We start from the raw sequence: 21,416 nt of genomic DNA, 5'->3' as shown, positions 1-21,416 counted from the left end.
GATAGTTTTGAAACAGAAAGTTCCAGGTCATCAGTAATTCAACCTGCCAGAAAGAAAAAACGTAAGAGAAAGAAAATAAGAAGAATATTTGATGCATCAGACGGCCGTGAGCAGCTTGATTTTCGGATAGGAAAGAGTCCTACCATATGCAAAATTGGACATGGTACATCCGACAAGCAGCCGACAGATTTGCCTGAAAGCAGGGAAATGCTCAGTATGCACTATATTGAACACATCTGATGCCGTAGGGCATCCTTTGTATCTTATTTCTAACCCTACTCCTTGTTTTTTCCGCATTTTTATTTCTGCTTTAGATAATAAATGAAGAGCTTTTATCTTTCCTGTGCTTAATGTATATGATGATTTTGGATGGACGCTACTTATTTTTGTGTTGTATGGATGCAGATTCTGGATTCTCACATTCCTGCAAGCAGCAACGTGTCCCCAAGTAGAGCCAGATGTTGACCTCTACTGGTCAACTACCCATGCAGTACACCCCCCTTTTTTTTGCAAAAAGGGGCAGCACCTGACCAGCGTGTCCGTGCCATCCTGCAGTCATCAGCAGCTTAATCATTTTGATTGTAAACCCAGTCTGCATGTATAAATTGTAAATAATCTTAGCAGACATGAGTCGTGTATGTGAATTGCCTAGGTGGACCTAACTTTCTAGTGGTAATCTACGTCCCGGAAGGTTTTTCGTCTCACCGATCCATGGATCGGCAGAGTTTTCCTTCAAACCTGACCCCAAAGCCGGGATGGATTTTATCATTAGAATTTTAAGAGAATCCTAGTGTTTTGATCTGCTAGATTATAGTTGTGTCGCAGAACTGGGTGATTTGTGAGGGTCTATGTTAAGTGGGTTCATCCCTTTGAGATGTAAATTGTAAAAGTCATCATGAAATGTGTCTTGAGGGTTGAAAATGTTTTAAATCCCCTCATGAGTCCTAAGTCCTAGGTCCTAGGTGATGTTTCCGAAGGCTTAGTTCGATGATCCATTTTAAAATGAATTAAAAAATTAAAAAATGAATAAAAATAATAAAATAATAAAATAAATAAAAATTAAAAAAATGAAATAAATAAAAAATAATAAAAAATTAAAAAAATAAAGAAAAAACCCTAACTAATAAAATAATAATATTTTAAGTGAATAAATCGACAGATGAGATCAAGAGATGTCTTGATCCTCATCAACGGTCGAGATCATTTCTACATGGATCACTCGAACTAGCCGTTGGGATCATTTCCTTTAAATAGGGTGCTAGGGGTCATTTTCAGATAATGGGATCTGTGAGTCCAAGACTGAAGAAGCTCTCTTGTAAATCTGTTTCTGGTTAATAAAAGAAGACTTTGGGGTCCATATCTTGCTGGTGTTACTCTCTTGAAATGCTGTGAGATTGTTTAATTTTCTGCATATGTTATTTTCAGCCATTAATAATAGCTTTTTGTAGAGTATTGTGAGCACAGGTATCTTGTTCACTTGCTAGGGTTTGGGTGCTGTTAGGGTTTCTGAAGTAATGGCAGGTATCTCCATTACCTCCTGAGATCTAGCAGCATTTTTTGCCCTCTTTACTGATGGTTGTTCTGAGCTGTGCAGAAAACCCTTCCTGAAGGAAATTGTGGGCGTTCGGGGAAGTTCTCGGCTGAACCAGCCAACTCCCGCAAGCATTTTTTGTTGAGCCCAGTTGGATTTGATCCTGGGTCTATCATTCAGTTTTATTTTTTTTATTTGCATGGGAGATTTTCTGAAGTCCTTCACAGTGAAAATCTGAGTTTTCTGATCTTTAAAATTTTTCTGCACTCATTGCTGAATCTGGCTGTTAAGGGGACAAATTTGTACATTAATCAGCTAATCTAGGGTTTCAAAATTTTGCTTATATACAGATTTCAGATTAAGGTTTTATTTTCTTTGTGTTTGCAGGTATAGGGTTTTGTTTCCTTAAAATTGCAGGCTCCTCATCAAAACTGCCAAGCTTTGGACGAGTTCTGAGATCTTTTCACAAGCTGTCTCTTTCTGAGCCACATCCTGTCCCTTTGCTGCGATTTTCTGTCATCATATCCTCATTATCGGGCCGATTTCTCATTCAATCTCTCACTCAGCTGTTTGAAAATAGTATACGGCCATAAGCGTGGCTCAATACCACTATGCATATTGTATAAAAAGAAAAAGAAAGAAGGAGACAGCAAAGGCGCTTAGTTTTCGCTCAGATTTCTCCATCGAAAGTAAAGGCAAAACAAATCCAAGCACGTTGCTGTCAAGACAGAGTTGCCCAGCATTCATCTACCGTCAAAATCCTTTGCTGCGTAGTGCGTGGATGCGGATCCGAATCACCAGGGTCACGGTGCCTCTTTTCTTCATCGGCTGGATCGTATTACTGTTTATTTGTTCTGATCGAAAACCCTCAGCTCTGCGTTCAAATGAGAATGGCAGCGATTCGGTGATCCAGGATTCATCGTATCCTTTCTTACGCAACCGTTATCATAAGCTTCAACGATTCACAGCTCAAGGGTAATAGTCTCAGTGCTCAGTTATACGCCGGTTCCTGTCAAGCATTGTTTTAGCGTAGATCTCGTAAATGCGTCGGCAGCCAGGTAAGGAGCTCGTTCCAAAATCAGAAATGCTCAGGTAATTCGTTTTATCAGATTTAATATGTGCATACGCCTGCGTTTCTGGTGTATTTTCGATATGCCATGCTCGTTCAAAGCTTTCGGAAATTTCTCTGCGGCCTTTCGATTTCAAGCTCAGGGTTTATTCTGTAGCTTTGGTTCTCTTTTTCGTTTTTCCGCGTTTGCTATTGAAATCCTCAGGTAAAAAATCATCCGCCGGCAGCAGGTAACTCGTTTATTTGTTTAGCAATACGTTTTGCACTTTAGGGCTAGGATCTTAATTTAGTGTCGTTTTCCTTAAGTCCTTCGTATGAATTCGAATTTTTTTTTCCTTAGTTTTATTACGTGTGCATTTCTTTTGTTTTCAGGATACACGCAGATGTTAAAAATTTCGATTTTAGTTTTATGTTTTGTCATTTAGATTTTAATTTGATTTTTAGGTTAGTTTAAAGTTTGCATAGTTTTGTTTTAATTTTATGTTTTAGATTTGATTATATTTAAATTTTTGTTTTATTTTGGTTTTAAAATAAAAAAATAATAAAGAAGATTTTATTTAATTTTTTTTTTTTTTTTTTTTTTGAAAAAAAAAAAAAAAAATGAAAAAGGGATTTATTTATGGAAAATGGTTTAGGCTTAGTTTTATTTTTTTTAGTGATAGATTAATGTCTAGATTTCATTTTTTAGCTTTTATTTAAAATAGATTTTATGTTACTTTTTTAGATCTAACGTATTAGATTTTAATTTTTATTTTAGATATATTAAAAAAAAAAAAAAATTAAAAAAATTAAAAGTTTTTTTTCTTTTAAATTTTTGAAAAGCATAAAAATTTTTTTTGGAAAATTTTCTTCTTCAGATCCAGTTTTATTTTCGGGAATTATTATCTTTCATGCTGAGATCTAAAATTTTCAAGTCGAGATACGAATACGATATCTGGTTAATAATTTGCGATTCTCGTGGTGGTTTAAAGCATTTATCTTTTTTTAAAATTTTCAGTTGCTGGATATCGTTTTGGTCATTGTGATTTAGCTGATGATAGATGATTGCTGTTCATGGTCCATATTTTTATATCATTTAACAAGTAATCGTTTTAACCACAATCTCTTAAGGAACTGGTCTGCTAATTTAATCAAATCATTTTAGTGCTTATATCATCGTGTCTTGTGTCTCCCAACCAACTGGTCGACAGTTGGCCTCATCATCTCACAGGGACTACCCCCCTTAGCCACGGGAGACAGGCTTAAACGGAGGGATCGGGGATCAGAGTGACAGCCCCCGGTCTGAGCGTTGTCGTGCCAATCCGCGCGACAACAGGAACCTTTGCGGAAATAATTCTTATGCGTTTAAGAAATTCATGGCATTGAGAAGAATTAGTAACAATTGAGAATGTGTGTAATTCTCAGCAAGAAGGTTTGATGGGTAGTCTACGTTGCAACCCAATAATGAAGTGGGATAGCTTGAGTGACTCATTCTCATTTTGTCTTTCCTTCCCCAGCTATGACCTGGTGTTAAGGATTTCTTTCTTCGTTGATACCTCACTAGCATCGTCAAAACTCATCCCCTTTCCTGTTCCATGCTAGTGTTGCCTCTTGTAGCATTTGTTGTTGTGCTAGTTTTTCTAGATCTCATCTTTGTTGATGCTTCACTAGTCCTCACAACACTTGCACCATAGTTAGATACATTTTGTCGTTATTGCCTCCTACATTCATAGGTATTTCAAGAACTCTTCCACCTTTGATGACCTTACTTTCTTTGCATGGGCATTGCCACCATTTGTCTTTAATGGTGCTTTAAAAGTGTCACTGTCTCCCTTATTTTCTCCAATCGCTTTTGTTTGTCTGTTTCCCTTCGTAGAGAGTTGGTGTTGTGAAAATTTGGAGACCCAAATTTCTACTGCAGCAACTGATTAAGTATCTTTTATTTGTTAAATTACTGAACAAATTATTTACTGCATCCTACAACAAATATTGAAACTAATACACTGCAGCCTTCACCAATTAAATTAAATGCGGAAACAAGAAACTGAGCAAGAAAGAAACACACAACACATGACACTGTTATTTTTGGATAAATGTCCCCAGAAAAACCCAATGCGGGAAAACCGTTGCAGCAGGTGACGATTTCTATTATTAAGCAGTAGTTTTCTGGATACAATTCGTTGGATGCCCAACTAGCGATTCGATACAGAGATAAACTAGCAAAAAGGTTAGTGAGAGAAATCTCACACTGTTATAGGAGATTTGATTCTAATCAGGGGCTTGCTGACTGGGCCTACGCTGCCTCTGCGTAGCTTCTGCATCAACCCTACGCAGAATTGCGTCACTCTGGTTGGGCTCTGCATGAATCCCTCTACTGACCTCCTACTTACTGGAAATTTGATCTTGAGGCCTTCCGGTCTCACACCCCCGACTTCCTGCATTGAATCTCGTCTTTGCCTTGCACTCCTCGGATCTGGAAAGCTTCCTCTGATATGCTAGCCTTGCCCCTCATTGCAAGAAATCACCTTGATCGATTCTCTAGAAACTTTTGCGTTGCCCTCTCTAAGAAAATTGATATCTTGATCTCTCTCTGATGTGTTTTCCAAATACCCATCAAAGTCCTTCTTATAATCCTCCAGTTGAGTAATCAATGGCCCATATTAGATTCTAATCAATCGCTCAGATCATTTGGACTCGATCTCCTTCTTCTTCCAAAAGTTTCGCCCTCGGTTTGATTAATACCCTTTAATTATTTAAATTTCCTAAGTTTAGACTTAGGCACCCATTAAAAATAATTAATTATTTTAATAAAATTGTCTCTGGGTAGAATTTCCCAAAACGATTCCTAGGTATTCTGGAATACATGTGTCCAAGCCTCCCTTCAAATTTTGAGGCTTAGAGCACATTCGATGCTACCAGAAATCAACACTCCCTCTTAGCAAGGAATGAGTTATATGAAGTGTTTGACCTAGGTGGTATATCTAGACCCTTTGTGGTCGATTACTTTGTCTTTTGAATACCCGTCTTCAACATAGTCCTCTCTTATATTCCTATTTGAATATCTTTTGGTGACATTAATTTGACACCATGTTGGTCGTTAGATGGATCTACCAATACACATGATCTAGGCGAGATCTAGTTTCATCACTTCTTTCTATATAAAGTGTTTCTCATGTTATAAAGGTTGTCGCATGTATAGAGAAACATTTAACTTATACCCAGGCATGGACCCTCCTCTAATGTTACTGTTATCCACTTAATTTTTCCATTAGAATATTACGATTTATCTTATACCCAAGCATGGACTCCCTTCTTATGTATTTGGCACATTTAAGTGTAGGACTCTTTGAGATTATTAAATAGTTGTTCATGTTGTTTCATATTTCCATCGATTTAAGTTAGGGTTTGTAAAATATGCAAATTTAAGGCACATGATGGTATATAGCAGCTCTTGAAAATGGCCTATAATGAATAAGATCAGGAAAGGTCCAATAGGCTATGAAGGACGCAATTTAGGTTTAAGTAAACAGTAGTTTCAATAGCTGAAAATGCACAGGTATTTCAAGAATTCTTCCACCTTTGATGCCCTCTCTTTCTTTGCATGGGCATTTCCACCATTTGTATTTAATGGTGCATCAACAATGTCACTCCCTCTCTCATTTTCTCCTCTTTCTTTTGTTCATCTCTTGCCCTTCTTGGAGAGTTGGTGTCACCTTCAATCCTAAAGGTAATCCTATAAAATTGTAAGGCAATATTCAAATCTAGCTTGTTGGCCTCTCCAAGATGACTCTCACTTTTATAATGGTGTGGTATAAATAAGCTCTTGTAATGTATTGAAAGCGCTTGTGTAAGTTTAGGTATTGATCATGTTAACCCCTTACCTCTAGGCATAACTAGAGGATATTTTAACACATTTGAATGTAATCATAATTCACTGCTTGATCCAAAAGTGTTTCCCTCGTTGTATTCATGTATTATATTGGGCCGTGCTTGAATTAGTTCTGTGAAGTGTTTAACCTAGGTGGTATATATCTAGTCCCTTTGCAGTCGATCACATTGTCTTTTGAATACCCATCTTCAAGATAGTCCTGTCTTAGATTCCTATCTGACACTCTTTTGGTGACATTGATTTGAAACCATGTTGGTCGTTTATGGCTTGGGTAGGTATGCAAGGGCCTTTAGGTGGATCTACCAATACACATGATCTAGGGGAGCCCTAGTTTCATCACTCCTTTCTATATAAAGTGTTTCTCATGTTATAAAGGTTGTCGCATGTATAGAAAAACATTTTTCTTATACCTAGGCATGGACCGCCCTCTTATGTATTTGGCACATTTTAGTCTGGGATACTCGGAGAATATTCTATAGTTGTTCATGCAATTTCATATTTCCATTGATTTAAGTTAGGGTTTGTGAGATATGCATATTTAAGGCACACGATGGGATATAAGAGCTCTAGAAAATAGCCTATACAGAATAAGATCATCAAAGGAACAATAGGATATGAATGAGGCAAGCTAGGGTTAAGTAAACAATAGTTCAAATGGCTGAAAATTCATATGACAACAATAAATACCAAGACATCAGCCCTTATTTTAAGGTTAAAATATTCAATTAATGCTAGATTTTTCCTTTTATTATTTATTAAATGCAATCCCTTCCAATAGGGCAATAACGTATGGACATAAAATTGTGGTTAAATGTATATTTTAAGCTAAACCCAAACCAACCCTAGTTACCATGAAATTAAAGAAGAAATGAAGATTTATAATCATGAAAACATATTAGTTTAGAGCCTTTATCTAGTTAGGCGATGCAGACAACTATTGAAAGGTCAATGACATAGGGCCTTGGATGAAGAGGGTGAAAGATTGAATTTTTTCAATTAGAAATGACTAGTGACTTCACTATATGGAATATTTTGATGTCAAAGGATGCATGAATCATGTTCCTTTGATGGACTCTTGCAAAACAAATTTTACATGCCATGAAGGATCAAGATTTCAAGAAAATATATTGCACTTGTTAATATGGCATTCATAGAAGACCTAATTTCAGAAATATAGCATGCAAAATGGAAGAAAATGTGACTATAAACTTACACATTTCCAATAGGAATCACTTCATGAATACCAAAACTCCATCCATGCAAAAATCTCCTTCACAAGACAATTCGATCTATAAATGATCATATTACGTCCAAAAAGAAAGATAAGAGCTAATGTACCCTCCTCTAGAGAAGAAGTGAGTGAATGATGATCAACAATCGAAAGTGACTCCCCTCTATTTTGTGAGGGTAAATATGTGACCTTTTCATAATTTTACAAAGAAAATCCCAAAAAAAATTGCTTCAAGTTGTAATGTTTCAAACTAGGAAAAATAGTGCTATGCAAAGCAAACAATAAAAACAACACCATAATATTGAAACATTTAGTGCACACCCATAAGATGTCCAGGAATAACCAATGGCTGAGCCATTTTATTATAATCTGGGAGAAAATGTTGGACGTGGGATCTCCCCAAGGCAAGTTTTGGGGCTTAAAGCCCAAGTTTTGACTAAGTCTATTGTAAAGACTCCGTGGTTTGTGGGCGCATAGTGCGAAGCTGTAATAGAGTCATAGGGTTGTCCGCACTTACTTTTGTAAATGTAGTGTCGGTTTGAGAAATCTACCCATGGTCCGTGGACCATGGAATTGTATAAATAGAGCAAGGTTCTAAGTGTAAAACATCTAATAATCTAAGTATAGAAAGAAATCGATGAAACAATGAGTCGAAGTGTATAGTTGTGTCTTTGGGTCATAGAGTAGGAGAAGGCTCTGCAGCTGAGTGCGTAGAGGCCTAGTAGTCCGCAGCTGAGTGCACAAGGTAGGTCAAGTTTGTAACTATTGGAAACAATAGTAAAGAGAAGTTTTACCATATTTCTGTGTATATTTTCCTGTTTATGCATTATTGGGTAAGAATTACAAGCTTACTGTTTATTTTCTACGCGAACTTATATAAATGTGCTGAGTAAGTGAATATAATACAAGGTATCTGTTTATGCGAAGATAACTAACTGTTATAAGAAGATGAGTAAGATCCACGGTGTGACTTAGGGAGATAGTGCAGATCGTTGCTCTAGCAGCGTGAAAGCCCCATAGCTCCTGGTTAGGGCTGCGCGAAGGCGAATATATCAGGGCGCGAAGGCCTCGCAAGCCAGGGAAGTGTGCGAAGTAACCTGTGCGAAGGTATTCATGTCTGGACTAAAATCAACCCCTCAGACATCATAAGGGTGTGGAAAACTGGTTCCAGCATCCCCCCATACTGCTTCGTGTGAGACCTCAGTCCGCGCTCCGCGGACTATTGCCGAAAGGGCTAGTAGTACAAGGATTTGTTTGGCTAATTAACTCCGAACCTGGGTCAAGCCCCAACAAGCCAACAAATGGTTTCGTTGTCGGGACCAGAATCTGCATAGAGATGTCTGATGTCGTATCATTGGAATCCAACTAAGAAAGAAATTGAAGGTTGTTTGGACAGGAGAATTCACGAGTTCGCGGCGCAGGAGAACAGGAATCAGTGACTATCAAAAGGAGAGTGGTTACACTGCTACCTGTACACAAAGATCCACGAAATTTTCTTCGCATCTTTCCCTACTAAGCTGTACGAGTGGATCACAAAGCTAGCAAATAGCCAAGGAAGGTGCAAGATCGACAGTCCTATTGTGTGGACCCCAGAGTTGGTGCGCAGATTGGAAACATCAGAGGATAAGATTGTGCGCATTGTCGATCACTGGCTCGATTGAATTATAGGAGGATTCATTACTGAGTTTGCAGTAGATTCTAAAGTTAGCTATAGCGAGGCAGAGCGACGCTTCTTCAAAGGACTGGGAGGTAAGTACATTAAGTCTCTGAACACTTGGATTAAAATGCTACTATGTGAAAAGTGGATTATGCAAATACATTGATGTTTGGGGCTACGCAAAGTGGGAGAATTTACAGAAATGAAGGTAGTGCTGAACTAGAAACTAGCCCCTTGATTTCACCTCTGCGAGGGGACGAGGAAGAGCTCACGAAGATCTCACCAAGAGTGCGATCAATTTGATAAGGCAGAGGATTCCGCGCATACCACCCCCACCCACACCACCACCAATTTCACTGCCTTCACCCCCATCTTCGCCCGTACCACCACCGCGAGTCAATATGGCAAGCGCGATAAAGTTGTCAGTGTTCAAGGAAGTAGGAAATGAAGATTCAGACCAATTTTGGTTCGTGATAAAAGCTGTATGGGAAGCGTAGGGAGTTACTGATGACAATATAAAGAAAGGGACGTTGGTCAATGCTCTGTAGGATCGTGCACTGACCTGGTATATTAAGCATTCTAATGACAATCCAAATGTAGGGATCGTGGATATCCAAATTGCGTTGAACAGAGAATTTAGCAGGCCGAAGTCAGAGGCGCAGTCGATCGTTAGGTTCAAGGAGATCACGATGTTACCAGGTGAGACTCCTTGGGAGTTGGATCAGATACTGAAGTGCACAATTTGCGAAGGTAATATGACTTTGATGGATGGACAACACCACGAATGGTTTGTAGCATCGCTAACGCCATATTTGAGGAACGCGCTATCACAAAAAAGATTAACAACTTAGGTAGAGACCTTGGAAATCGCGATGAGGCTGCAAAAGACCCCGATACAGGATCCTAACCTGGGAGTTCAGCAAATCCACGCGCAGTTGAAAAACTTGTGCCTCGAAATGCAGAGTCTGAAATAGAATAGGACAGCTCGCCCAGAAGTGCGTGACAAAGTATGGTTTGTTAAATGTAAGGGTCAAGGTCATGACAAGGACCACTGCCCAGTGTTCACGAATTACCTCGCGGGAGGAGGACCGATGCCATTAAGACCGGAGGCCCAAGCAGGACCTAGCACGGCACTTGCGTTATGTTGCGCGATTTGTCAAATAGGAGGAAAGCATGCTACAGATAACTGCCATTTGTTGCAGAAGTACACGCAGAATTCACAACAATTGTTCTGTAATTTCTGTAGATCAGTAGGACATGATGAGCGCACCTGTAGGAGTTATGAGCTAATGATGGATAGGACTCCCACCTACAGAGTTCAGGCTAAAAGGCGACCCCTTGACCAGAACGCAAGAATGGCGCAAACCGGATTTCAGGGGCGCGGACGAGGTCGAGGTGGAGGAGGACCTGGAAGAGGTCGTGGACAGCTGATATGTTACCATTGCAGGGGGCCCAGACATTATGATCGTGATTGTACGAATCCGACGCGTCCATCATGCTTGTATTGTACATTGTTTGATCATGAGATGGAGGATTGTCCCACACTGATAGCGAGGCTACATGACAAGGGAGCGCTCCAACCTCCCCCGACTCAGAACCTGCAAATGATGAGATCTGAGCCGCGTGAGGAAGACCCTAACGTGAACATTGTGCTCTGAAGTGGAATAACAACAGGGGATGATAAAGGCAAGCAGCCTGAAGATAGTACTTGGGTTTGCAAGGCTCCGACGAAAGAACTAGAGTTTGATTTGGAGCGCGCTAAGGAAACCTTCATGGAATCTAGGAAGAGCTTTGCTGATGCCTCCACTTCAGGAAGCAAAGACAGACCGGAGCCAGAAATGGACCCATCAATGCTCACGACGTTCCTAGAAACATGCATGAAGCTACTGTGCAACAACAAGGCTGTAAAGGGATTGCAGGAACTCATAAATAGATGCGCTGGGACCGCGCCAGGAGAACCGCGTGTAGTCCGGAAGATTTGAAAGCATGCGACGAGGATGGGAAGAGAAATGAGATTGACCGCATAGATTGGGGAATATGAGATGGACCAAGTGATTCTAGATTTAGGATTAGACGTGAAAGTTCTGCCGAAGCAGACATGGAAGCGCATGGCAAGGCCTACACTACAATGGTCTCCTTTCCAGCTGCGAATGGTGAACTAGCAAAAGATAATACCTATGGGGAGATTGCAGGGAATCACCATGGATATTGAAGGAGCAAGCGTGCTAGCAGATTTTGAAGTGATAGAGATTGTTGATGACAACAATCCCTACCCTGCATTATTAGGAATAGATTGGGCCACTAACATGAACAGGGTGATAAATCTGAAGAAGCGCAAGATGATTTTTGAGAAAAAGTCTCTGTGCTTAGTCATACCTTTGGACCCTGCAAAAGGATCGCGCTACACAGAGTCAATGTGCGACTACGAAAGCAACGATGATTTAGACTGCATCTACAAGATAACCACGCAAGAGCAAGACTGGGTAAATCCCACTGCGGATGGATGAATCTCATGGGAGCGCGAAAGCTCCTGTACATCGGATTCAGATGAAGAGATAGAGCGATGACAGAACCGGTTACATGAGGTAACCACATTGAACTACAACATCATGACAAGATTGTTGCGCTGCATATCAATAGAAGTAAGGGATCTACCTACATATGATGGGTTAAGCGAGGTAGACGCCTTCTTGAACATATTTGAAAAAGAGCTGGCGGAACAACAACGTTTCGAGGCTTTGAAATGGGTACTACGTGCTATGTCGGCGAGGTGGTGGGGTACGCACCAAGGAAGCTTTGAAGAGTGGCGCGAATGCAGGAGAATGATGCGCATGCGTTTTGGGAAGCCTCAAATGTGTCTAAAAGACAAGTATGACAGACGGGATGATTCGCGCACGCATCTTTCTAGGTGGGTACAGGCATATGGTAAACAACCTGCGCGGATGCACATGGACTTCGTGTTCGGAAACACAGTCAATAAGTAGGTGTTAGCAAGGCAATTCCGTGAAAGGTCCTTCCAGTTGGGACAACGAAGTTTGGAAAGAACACGTGTGCAGAAGGTTACCCACGCAGAAGCCTTTAACGAAGTGTGCGAAGCACTGAACAGGGTATGTGATGCACGATGGAGTGATTGGGACCATAAGCACGTCCCAGCAGTTTTATGGGCTTATAGGACAACAACGCCTTCTATGTTGGCCTATGGAGTAAACACTGTAGTTCCAATAGCGTGTAGTAATCCTAGTCCGCGCATAGCGGCACTAGTAGATATGACAGTTCGCGGAACCTTGGAAGAAGGAATTGCGCAGCTGAATGAAGCAGAACACTTGGGACTTGAGGAAGAAATCCAACAGGGTGATCTTAGGTTACAAGAACTTATGAAAGAAAGGGTACGATTAAGGGAGAAAAGCGCTCTAGTGGAAGCGAAAGTCAAGAAGCCTCAGGAAGAAATCACGAAGGATTTTCTCTATAAGAAAATCAGGATGATAAAACACGGTGCGCACGATTACGATGACGAATTTGGGGACTACCGCCAAGAGTTGATTAGCTTGATGCCTTGGATTAGACCGCATATTACCAAAGGGATCACCCATGGTGGCGCACTGCAGATGGTAAAGTGCGCGACGCAGCTAGTAACAATAAAAGGTGGATGTTTTCAAGGAAAAGTGATGGATGACTGGTTGAAACCCTATACAGGTGGCGTGGCCACCTGACTAGCCGTGGGAAGTGCAGTCTTAGTGCTCCCGATAGTTGGAAGGAGGCGCGGGACGATAAACTACCCTGCTAAGAAGTGTAACGAACTGCCTTATATAGCAACAAATGATGTGATCTTCGATGTGCTTGTGACGTGGCCGTCAGAGTGGCACGCTCTGGACATCTCTGCGTTGGGAAAATCTGCTGCACAGAAGGAGGAGGAGGAGGAAAAACTACGCGTGGCGTAGTTGGCGGAAAAGAGAAGGAAAGAAGCAGCAACAATAAAAGCGCAAGAGGCACGGGACGCTGCACAAACAGTAGCAGAACAGAAAAAGGCCGCAGTAGCAGCAACACAGAAGGCAGCAGAGAAGGCACGTGAGGGTCAGAAGTCACCTTTGCCTGAGCAAGAGAAAGAGATGGAAACAGAGGAAGAAGAGGGCGGTGCGAACGCACAAACAACGTCAACACAATTGAAGCACTAGCGCCCGAGCGAGCGAACGGGGCCTCGCAATAGGGTAAAAGCGTTCAAGTTGTCTATAGACCCGATCACTCTTACTGAGGGGGATCTGCATGATATAGGCGAAACGGTGCGCGATGTCACCATAGAGGCCCTCCAGAACTTCGCAGAGGAGAGTCAGATTGTGTTGGGGGCCCTCCGAGAATAGATTCAGGAGTTGCAGGTGTGCGCTCCTCAGGCTGGTACCCTCTCGACCAGCCTCACATTAGGAACATCCGCAGCCGAGGAAATGCTGCGCGCTCGTACAACCAACACAATAGTGCTGCCAGAAGGGGCACTCATTACAGCAAATGAGGCCAATCGGCCTACGGTTAGTACACTAAAGGGGATAGGGATCGACATGGCTGTGCTCCCGCGAGAGACACTCTATGTTCTACATGATGGGATTACTGCAAAACTGTGGGCTAGGGAGAGCCGCGCGTTGTAGGTGCTGAGTGAGTAGAAGATCAACATGGAGCAATTGAGCTTGCAGCGTGACGAGGTCGTGTCTCAGAACAGGTAGATGGTGCAGGTACTGGAAGAAGCCTGCTAGATGGTCCATGAGATGGCGATCCCAACAGAAGCACCAACAGAGGCATGCATCCAAAGATTAGTAGCAGGGGTATGCGAGGCACAAGAAGAAATGGCTAAGGTTCAGCTGGAGCTGAACCTTCAGATCGCAGAGCTACGGTTGAAGGCGCAACCTTCAACTCCTCTAGAGGTAAGGGAATAGCGCGCCAGCACCATCACATCAAGGGCTGGAGGAGATCAGCAGTGCAGTATGAGACTCCAACAGAATGTTAGAAGAATCATTTGAGGTCCTCACAAATCTGCAGGAGGACCTGAACATACAATGCTTGGAAACAGAGGTGCGTGAGCTACAGCAGTAGTACGACAACATCAAAGGGACTGCGCAGACGGTGGCCCTCACTCAGAGGCTCACGCGAATGCAACAAGCCAAAGCGTTTAAAGAGGCAGTGGACGCAGCGTGACACAAAGAAGCAGTTTTGAAGGCGCATGTTCAGCCTTGGATCGATGAGGCCTTCGTAATCACAACAACAATTGAAGGCAAGCTCGTGCAGATGCAGGGTACGCAGGACCAGATCCAGGGAAGCAGTTCCGACACTGCGGTCTCGGAACAACGTGTACAGGAGATTCAGCAGGCAGCCGCTCAGTGCACTGCCGACCTTGCAGGCGTCCGAGCAGAGTTGGGAGGTCTCCGCGCGAAGATCTCCACATCAACAGAGTGACTCAAGGGCGAGTCACGATGTTTGTGTTGGGGGCCTGTTGGGTGTGGGATCCCCCCAAGGCAAGTTTTGAGGGTTAAAGCCCAAGCTTTGACTAAGTCTATTGTAAAGACTCCGCGATTTGTGGGGACGGAGTGCAAAGCTGTAATAGAGTGATAGGGTTGTTCGCCCTTACTTTTGTAAATGTAGTGTCGGTTTGAGAAATCTACCCATGGTCTGCGGACCATGGGATTGTATAAATAAAGCGAGGCTCTAAGCGTAAAACATCTAATAATCTAAGTATAGAAATAAATCGATGAAGTAGTGAGTCAAAGTGTAGAGTTTTGTCTTTGTGTTGTAGAGTAGGAGAAGGCTCTGCAGCTAAGAAGGCTCTGCGCAGAGGCCTAGTAGTCCGCAGCTGAGTGCGCGGACCCCTGCAGCTGAGTGTGCAGGGTAGGTCGAGTTTGTAACCATTGGAAACAACAATAAAGATAACTTTTAACATATTTCTGTGTATCTTTTCCTGTTTTATGCATTATTGGGTATGAATTACAAGCTTACTGTTTATTTACTGCGCGAACTATATAAATGTGTTGAGTAAGTGAACATAATACAAGGTATCTATTTATGCGAAGATAACTAACTGTTATAAGAAGATAAGTAAGATCCACGGTGTGACTTAGGGAAAAAGTGCAGATCGCTGCTCCAGTAGCGTGAAAGCCCCACAACTCCTGGTTAGGGTTGCGCGAAGGCGAATATATCAGGGCGCGAAGGCCTCGCAAGCTAGGGAAGTGCGCGGAGTAACCTGCATGAAGGTATTCATAATTGGACTAAAATCAACCCCTCAGACATCTCAAGGGTGCGGAAACCTGGTGCCACCATCCCCGCACACTACTTCGGGTGAGACCTCAGTCCGCGCTCCGCGGACTGTTGCCGAAAGGGCCAGTGGTACAGGGATTTGTTTGTCTAATTAACTTCGAACATGGGTCAGGCCCCAACAAGCAACTAGAAAAGTAAAATAATGTGGAAGTCGTGCACCTGGGCTTGCCTCAATCGCAAGGGTGATCAAGTCTAGGTGGTCATCTGTCAAACTCAGATGGCACAAATCACTGCTACAATGATGCCCTGCGCTGCCCTAGTGAAACTGCATTGTCTGCTGCGCAGATGCTGCTGGAAACCCCACCTTCGATGCTCAGGAAATTCCGGGAAATTAACTCTTGCCTCTCCACCAAATACATAGAACAACCCACGAAGGAATTAGCCGAATGTTGACGTAGAAATTTTGGCTTGAATTCTCCCTAGATCTTATAGCTTTTGGTTGAGTTGGGATCCCTGTTTGACCCCCAGATCTGTTGGGAAAATTCTGCAAAATTAGCCCCAAGCTCCTCAAACAAAACCCATCAAAACCCAGAAAGTGTTTGGCCTGGTTTTGACCTTAGAAATTCATCCTCCCAAGAGTCATGCTCTCCCCCAATTGCTGAAGTGTACGACCTGCCTGTAAATCCATAATAAGCCCTCCAAAACACACCAAAATGGTTGAGATAATCTTCCCCGAACTTCCCCTTACCTCTCCTGAAAAATACTCGCTCCACGACTGACCCACAAATCCCCCACGTGTGCCCAGTGATGAATTCTTGCGCTGGTCCTAAGTGCTGGAATTCACACTACTCCCAAATGGAAATCTCTAGCTCCCAAAATCCTCGTAAAGGCTAGTCTTCCCCTGTACTTCCTTCTCCAAAACTCCTCCGGCAATTGCTCCCTGTAAGGCCATTGAATGATCTCCTGCGTATTCCACTACTGTGTGTTTCTAGAGTACGCACTGACTGAATGATGGTTGCATTGGGAGCTCTGAATATCCACCTACAATCTCCCGGAATGATAGAAAGAAACCTCACTAGGGTGGCACTCGTGGTCCACTGAAGAGAGGGTGAGTTATCCACTTGGAGAACTCGTGCTAAACAACGAGTGGCCCAGCTACGCAACTAGTGCAACTAAGAGTGAGTTCAATATGTCCAAAAGATGCCAAATGAGGCGGAGCCTCCTCTATTTATAATGTGTGGGCCTCTTTTCCCATGTGGGCCCCCTCCAACTAGCAATTTCACTTTCCCTCCTTAGTCATTCGAACTTCCCTCTAAGGTGGTGCGTATTTCCTCATGTGGGTGGCCCCCACACTATGCCAATAAAACATTTCAGCCCGTTTTCCCTTCCCAAGTTTTCCCAAAAATCATGGGTCCCATGGACTCCCAAATTGTAAAAATTGTAGAATAAATAAACTTGTAACAATTTAATTTCGGAAGGGACATTACAGAAGTATATAAATATGTTAGCCGATCTTGAGATAGCTCAAAAGCATAGTAAGAATGCCAAAATAACCCATACCTTTGGCAATAAAAACTCTCCAAAATGATTAACCTCCAAGAATGATCAATTTGCATCAAGCAAGTGATGAAATGGTTCATAGGTACCCCTCACTCCAACAAATCATCAAATTCTAGCCAGGGATATTTATTTCATTTCCTATTTCATTTTCAAATATTCCTATTTCATTTTTCTTTGCTCATACTCGCTTGTTGGCATATTGCATACAATAAATCCATGTAACATTACTTTGAGTCAAAGATTGGGGATGAGGGATTTTTTTTTAGATTTGGAAATCCTTACAAAACCTGCTAATCATTCATAACAATGATGAGAATTAATCTTTTCCATTTTTCTCCTTCTACCTCTCCCTCTTTATTCAATTTTTGTCTTCTATATTTTTGGTAACCTCACTAGTGATTGGTTCTCTTTAGATTGTTGTCTCAAGTAGGGCCTGACTTGAGATAACTTCTTCCTAGATGGGACTGGTTACCATGCTCCTTTCTCCTGTCACTTCCTTTGAATATGGAATTGGTTGGTACATCCTATAGACTACAGTTGTAGAATTACATAATTATCAATCCAGAGTATCCCTCCTCTAAATTTTTGGTTCCTGACATTGCTCGTACAACTTCAGATTCTAAACAGATTAGGAGATATTAAAATAATTAATAATTTTAATAGAGTCCCTAAGTCTAAACTTAGGGAAAATAAAATATTAATATGTATTAATATGAATTTGTGTTAGAATGTTCCAAAATACATGGGTCAAGCCAGATCTAATCTTAGCCGTTGATTAGGGACTTAATCTCAGCCGTTGAGATGTCAACAGGAAAAGTATAAGAGGAGGCTTGAGGGTCACTTGGAGAACACACCAGAGTGATCAGTCATTCTATTCTCTAGAGCAGGGTTTGCTAAGAGAGATAGAATCAGTGATCGGGAGAGCAGCTGAGGGGCATTGAGTATAGAGAGACAGAGAGGCAAAGATAGTGCGAGGATAGCAGCAGAGCAGCCAGTGCTCATGCAAGGCCATGTAGACGCAGCTAAGTGTTGCGCAGAGCACCAGAGGGGCTAGTGTAGCTGACTCAGGGCCTCCTGGGGCTGACGCAGGCCAAGATAGGCTAAGAGAGGCTGACATAGTCCAAATTGGGCACCCGCTAGGGTTTCTGGGGCAAGTTGGTGCTGAGTAGCTGCCGAAAGGATTATCCAGGGTTTTAGGTTTCAACCAGTAGATTTGTCAGAAACCGAGAGGTATTACTGCTAAGGAAATTCTCTGTTGGGTAGGCCAGTTTCAGCAATCAAATTGTACTCTAATATTGCTTATTAAGAAAAACCTCAGATAGTTGCACCGGTTTTCCTGCATTGGGTTTTTCCAGGGACATTAGTCCAAAAATAATGGTGTCATATGGTGTGTTTGTTCTTGTTTCTTTTAGTTGCTAATCTGTAATATGTTGAGCATGCACTAGTGTTTATTTTCAGTATCTACATTGTAAATAACTTGTTAAGGAAAAATAACAAGTAGGTAGGAATAAATAAAATAAAGTTCATGGAGGGTTTCTAACTAAGTAAACTTAGAAACTTCAACATGGTATCAGAGCATGATTGCAGATCACATGAGGACTAAGAGACGTCAGCCGAGCGGAGCAATAGCAGCAGAAAACAGTTGTCCCGAGGTGACAAAAGTTGTTTCTAGCAATGCAGAAGCCAAGAAGTGTGACACAGATCTAGCCAGAGCCGCACAGAGGAAGCCAGGAGGTGCTCAGAGCCTTAGAGAGGCCAACGTTTCTGATGCCAAGGGCCAAAGGGCTGACGTAGGGCATCCCAGGGCTGACACAGACCCATCCGGGGTGACGCAGGGCTAGCATGAGGCAAAGAGGGGCTGACGCAGTTCACAGAGAGGCAGTTGCTGGGGTCTAGAAGGCTGCAGGAATATTGTAGAGTGGAGCTGGTGAGGTACTATAGTGAAAACAATACCTGACAAAGTAGGGCCAGAGGAGTTTTTACCGAGGTTTTCTAGCTGAGGAACCTGGATTAGCAGTGCAGTTGCACAAGATGATCAAAGTAGGGGGCATATCGACAAGCGACAAAAGGATTTCCAGGAGGGAAATCAGGACTCAGAGGGAGTCCAGAAGAGAACTTCCAGACGGGAAGTAGAGACTCAGAGGAGTCGAACAAAGAACTTCTAGGGGGGAAGTAGAGGAGCATCATGTTACTACATGGGGTAAGAGACCAGGATAGACTGGACGGAGCATCGAACTTCGCAGTTTGGAAGGCCGGAATCTTATCAGTGCTTGACAGGAATCGTGTCAAGAACTTCGCCTTGAAGGTAATAGTTGTCCCAGTTGACCCCAGTGATAATGACAGGTATGAGGAGGCGATGGCGAGGGCCAAGTGCATTATCCTTAACGGGGTCAAGGATCATGTGGTACCACATACAGTCGAGAAGGAAATGACATTTGAGATGTGGGAGGCTCTCAAGAAGCTGTATCAGCATACTTCTGTGCAGAGAAGAATGTTGCTTGAGAATCAGTTGAAGAAGGGGCAATCGATTGACACCTTCCATGGAGGACTAAATGAGATCCGAGACCAGTTGACTGCTATAGGTGCGACACCGGATCAAGAGCTGATGGTGAGGACAACCCTGAATGCTGTCTCAGAAGATTGGGAAGTGTTTGTCTAGAGTATACTGGGCAGAGGGACACTTCCACCATGGGACAAGATGTGGGCAACTCGAAGAGATCAGCCGACAGTCGAAGACATGTAGCAACAACAAGGGGATCAAAGTCAAGTAGGAGGAGGAAGATGTGGCCTAGCATCTGAGGGGAAGTAGGAAAAGCGGAAGAAGAAATATCTCTCCAAGATCAAGAGCTTCCACTATCGGGAGCTGGGTCATTATGCGACCCAGTGTCTAAGGAAGAAGAGTAAGGGAGAGTCTCCCGAGACTAAGGCAGCGCCAGCACGGGCAGAGAAGGAATTTTTGACAGACGATGGTTGTGCCATGAGAGCACACACGTTAGTTGAGCGGAAGTGGGGAGACATCGAGCTGTAGTCAGGTGGACTACAAGCGATGAGGGGCAGGATCCTCGAGGTACCCAGTCTCTTGGATTAGACCTTGCTACAGGAGCCCCGATGAGGAGTAGCAGGATTGGATGATGTGGGTAGACACAGATGCGGATGGAGCGACAAAGGGAGCTACAGTGTAGGAGTCCCAAGACAGCACAGAGCTAATAGGCTACAGCAGTGCGAGAGGCACAAGAGTGTTGCACTAGTGTAGGAAGGCACAAAGTGGTGTACAATGTTGCGAGATGCAGGGAGTTGTTGCAGCAGCACAGAGGTCAAAGAGGGAGCACTTGTCAGCGGCAGAGGGAGCTTCAACATCAGTGGGTGTTTCTAGACCAACAGGGAGGTCAGTTGGGAGATCAGTTACTTACTTCTTAGTAATTGAGTTGCAGTGCAGTAGTGGGCAGCACGATGCAACATGATGAGAGGAGGTGCAGTGCAGATGCAGTGCTGGGAGGAAGGACTAGTAGCAACACGGATCGTGGTAGAACCATGGGCAACACTACAGGACGTAGCAGTGGCAGTGGCAGAACCATGGGCAACAGTACAAGATGCAGCAGTGCAGAGGATGTTGGGTAGGAAGGCCTAACATCAGCACAGGTACCGATGGCGGATGATCATAGTAATACTCAGTGAGGAGTATTGTTAGAGCACAGTCCTCGCTAAGAGGGAGTGTTGATTTGGGGTAGCATCGATTGTGCTCTAGCCACAAAATTTGGTGGAGACGTTGGGGCACATGAGATCTCCAATACCCAAAAAGCATTTGGGCAGATTCTAAACAGATCAAGAGATATTAAAATAATTAATATTTTTAATGGAGTCCCTAAGTCTAAACTTAGGGAAAATAAAACATTAATATGTATTAATATGAATCTGTGTTAGAATGGTCCAAAAGACATGGATCAAGCCAGATCTAATCTTAGTCGTTGATTAGGGACTTAATCTCAGCCGTTGAGATGTCAACAGGAAAGGTATAAGAGGAGGCTTGAGAGTCACTTAGAGAACACACCAAAGTGATCAGTCATTCTATTCTCTAGAGCGGGTTTTGTTAAGAGAGATAGAATAAGTGATCTGGAGAGCAGCTGAGGGGCATTGAGTACAGAGAGACAGAGAGGCAAAGATAGTGTCGGGTGTTGAAGTTTCTAAGTTTACTTAGTTTAGAAACCCTTCATGCACCTTTTCTGATTTATTTGTACCTACTTGTTATTTTTCTTTAACAAGTTATTTACA

This window comes from Pinus tabuliformis, chromosome 3_2, assembly GCF_031772625.1.
Source record: "Pinus tabuliformis cultivar Carrire ecotype Pingquan chromosome 3_2, CPIR1, whole genome shotgun sequence".
Classification (NCBI taxonomy): Eukaryota; Viridiplantae; Streptophyta; class Pinopsida; order Pinales; family Pinaceae; genus Pinus; species Pinus tabuliformis.
The sequence above is the reverse complement of the archived record's forward strand: the minus strand, read 5'-3'. Positions refer to the sequence as shown.